Raw genomic sequence first — 4314 nt, 5'->3', positions numbered from 1 at the left:
GGATTCATTTTTCATGGCGAGTAATGATTCGGTGCGAAAATGATTTTCTTTTATAGCGTTCAAGCAGCATTTCGGACATGCAAAATAGTCTTTGAAGGTATCTCGGCTTCAATTCGTATGGTATCCAATTTCCCTGCTTTTGAAATTCCTGCTCGAGTAGCTCCCAATGATTTTGCAAGCTGTTGTTGAGTTTGACAACAATCTTGTAGTAATGTCACCAATTCTTGGTCTGGTTGGGTTGGGCGATCTCTGTCAATTAAGGTATGAAGATGTTATCAAATATAAGGAGTAAAAATCATTAATGGGTTGCATCATTCGTCCAAATAAGCTCCCCTACTGGACAAATTTCCACCCCTAATAAAGCCATAATACGACTTCCGCGATCGTGAATAAGACAGTTAGATCACCGAAAACAAATCATTTAATTTTTTTTAAATAAAACAATTAAAATTTAATTTTAATTTCTCGTAAACTATAACAGATAATACATATATAGTCATAAGCCTCTTCCAGTAGATCCCATATATATACAAATTTGAAGCCCCTCTTATTAGTCGATATTTATAAATTTATACACTTTCTCCGGAAATCCTCTCATTAAGGATTTTATAGTTACTTCCGTAAGCTTTTTGGACGGATGGTCCACTTACGCTTAAAATCGGGCATGTTCTGGGTATCTTTCCTCTGTTCTTTAATTCTTTTTTAAAAAAGAACCTTTCCACAGGCCGAAGCTCTGGGCAGTTGGGTTGATTTGCCTCCCGTGGTACAAAATTGACATTATCGGTTGAATACCACTCAAAGGCCTTTTTTCCATAGTGGCATAATGTTTTAAGGAAGGTAAAATAACGTTATGTAGACACTACGTAATATATATTTCAGTGTTTATCGTGCCTGATGGCACAAATTATTGGCTTCAACTACAACTGAAAATGGCTTGCCACACAAGAAACTTCTTGGGGTATTTTGTTTCTTTTTTGTCCGATATTATTCTTGAACATTACCTTGTCCATCAGCCACATACAAATCTTGACGGAATTTGTGAAATAAATTAAAAAAAAATTTTTTACTAATAAATTAAAATTTTTTCTTAAATAATTAAAAAAAAAATTTTAATTTACATTTTTTTTTTAATTTGAAAAAAAAAATAACTTTTGTTATATTTAACATTTTTATTTTAAAGTGTAATTTGGTGAAGGATGTATAAGATTCGGCACAGCCGAATATAGCTCTCTTACATGTTTCTTATAAAATTTTACATCAATTTTTTCGCTCAACCGTTGCGATCTGGAACGTTCGGAACTTTATTTGTTCACGTACTTTTTTCCATTTTGACCGAAATAACAGTTAAAAATTAATAATTTAGAAAAGATAATGTCTGAGATATTTTTAAAAGCTAACGTGATTAAAAAATTAATAATTTGTTGGACCAAGTATAAGTTTTGGCTGGAATACTGTATTGAACACTGTACTGAATAATGGAGTATTTTCTGACTCACTCTTTATAAGTAGGTGTTCATCGATAATAATGCGTGTGTGCACGAAACTAAACAAACTTTTAATTGATTCAATGAATTTAGCAATGAAAACTTTCGTTGTGTTTCCCTCCTAACTTGGCATAGATGATCCTTAAACGATATAGGGTATCATTTGTTTAATCCCAAACGTTCCCAACACAGATTACTGTAAAAGTAGTAGTATAACGAATAAAAAATAATGCTTGGTACGTATCTGTATGTGTCTTATGGAACTACACAATCCAACCTCTATTGTTTGTGTGGGGTTACAAAGAAACACGCAAATAACGTGCTGCAATGATTGTAAAGAGCATGCTTAACTAAGAGCGATAACAGCAAACTGCGACTGCAGCTCTTTGATATCAAACAAAAAAGGCCAGTGTATGTGTGAAAATGTTTGCGTGGTTGTAATGGACACGTTATAACGCTTTTAAGATACTCGTACATACATACGTTGCAAATGATGTAGTACGATCGTATGTACGACCAGCTTCTAGGCAATAGTTTTTGTAGTTTCTTTTTTTGTGTAGTTTTTTGTTCATCTCTTATTTTTTGCTAATGGGAAAATCTTGTCAGATCGCTTTGAAAAACAAAGACAGTTAAGACTTATATTTGTTTTTTTCCAAACAAACGCAAACATATTTAGTTTTAAAAGCCTGTAATTTGTTTGGTTTGGAGTAGATATAAATATCTGCTGGTGTGTAGTGTGGTCTACAATTAAGCGGCATATTTTTTGTTTAATAATAAATAATTTTGTCACCATTTATTGTCCATCAATATTCAGTTAGTTTGTCCATCTATCACAGTGTGCAAAGAAACCGTTGAAAGGAAATAGTAATTATGGGTTTCTCTAATAAATTGTCCCCATAATCACCATTTACCATTACGGGCCAAAATGTGTTTTGATCTAAAATTACTATATTGCGTGTTAATAATCTTATATGAGTGACTGACGACTATACTATAGTTTACTATAGTATTTTATTTTATTTTGCATTTTTACCAACTTGTCTTTAGTTACTTTCAACACACCTCTTTTGGCAGCATCAGGCAACAACAGACAGCAGTCGGGGCGTTAGAAAAGTGTGCGAGAGGGGAGACATTTCTTCTTGTCATTAGAATTTATCTCATCTTAAGGTGTATAATTCATCAGAGTCGTCAGTCAGTCAGTCATAGTGTATAGTGTGGTTTGTTGAAAGAGTTGAAATTAGAAAGTAGCCTGAAGAATGACAGCTACTTTTTTGTTTTTTGTTTTAAATGTACAAAAAATGCTATTTTAATTTAGTTTTTAGCCACACTATCTATGTTTTCCCCCGTTTTGTATGTAGTATGTGGCTATTAATTTTTGTGATGTTTTTTTTTTGCAAAGAGAAAAAAATAGAATCTAATAAGCACCTACTGTGCCAAGTTAGAGTAGTTAGAGGACGACGGCATGTATGACGTGACTTTTGGCACATTTTCTTTAAGATTTATTATAATTTTAAAGCTGTCAAAGGATAATTACTACATACGTGGAATGTTTGCCAGTGTTTGTATGATGGAAATGCGTTAGTTTTTATTTAACATTTCAATTATCTAGAGAAAAATCATGAGATTTGGGAATTTATTAAATATTTAAACGAATTCTTTTTTTATATAATTTTATTTAAACTAGCAGTTTGATGGATGAATGTAAGGAAATCTAGAATATGTGAAAAGTAAGTGAAGTATCGTTAGTTTAATGCAAACGAGATAAGTAATTTTTCAAAAATTTTACAGGAAATACAAAAAAAATTTTAAAATCTTATGTTTTAAATGTTTTTAAATCGTGGAAATCACGATAAAATTCACAAATATTTTACAAGTATTAATATCGAGATAAAATTCAACTCATATAGGATCATGTTACTACTGAAGTTGTTGGCGATCGGTCCATAGTTAGTTCTTATACTCGGTGTAGGGCAAGCGTGGATCCAGAGGGGTTGAAATAGGGATTTTCCCCCAAAGCCGATAAGTTTTCATATAATAAAAAAAAGTAAAATGTAGAACAAATTTTAATTTTTTCCCCCCAAATGGTTGACCTGGATCCGCATCTGATGTAGGGTATTATGGGATCGGGCTTGACCGACTATACTTTCTTTCATGTTACTATCATGTACTGGGTCAGCTGACAAAAAACATCCAATTTTAAATCGATAATAACTCATCAAACATGCCCCTTAGGACGAGCACTCCTCAATAATCCAAAAAAAAATTTTCACAGTCATCATTTCGTAATAATTTAAAGAAAATATAATCGAAATATGACATGAAATCGATAGGAAAAATGGTGGTGACAGCAAAAATCCTCTAACTATGAAACTTGCACAATTTATAAGGGCAGCACAGCGCGCTGGGAATATGAATAAACACTTTTACTTTTTTTTTACAATGAATGCATGAATAACTGAAAACAAGCATGTGCTGTACTCTAACATGTCTATCAAAAATATTAATAAAGAGCTTGTTGTTTGCTTCTTCATTTTTCTAATTTTCTGCCTCTATGTCCATTAAACAAATAAAACGAAAAAAAAAATATGGAAAATTGTATTGCACAACAACAGCCTTCCTTCATTATGAAAAGGACATCTTTATTAATATCATCTGCATAAAGGTTGAAATGATTTGAGAAAAAAAAATAATAATAAAGAAATGAAATGAATAGAAACATGGAAGCGTGCTTATTATTAAAAGGACCTTCAGTTGAAAAAAAAAAAGATTAATTGTAATGTGAAATAGAAACAAGTAAGAGAGCTATATTCGGCTGTGCCGAATCTTAAAT

The sequence above is a fragment of the Calliphora vicina genome, chromosome 4, assembly GCF_958450345.1.
Source record: "Calliphora vicina chromosome 4, idCalVici1.1, whole genome shotgun sequence".
In the NCBI taxonomy this organism is placed as follows: Eukaryota; Metazoa; Arthropoda; class Insecta; order Diptera; family Calliphoridae; genus Calliphora; species Calliphora vicina.
The sequence above is the reverse complement of the archived record's forward strand: the minus strand, read 5'-3'. Positions refer to the sequence as shown.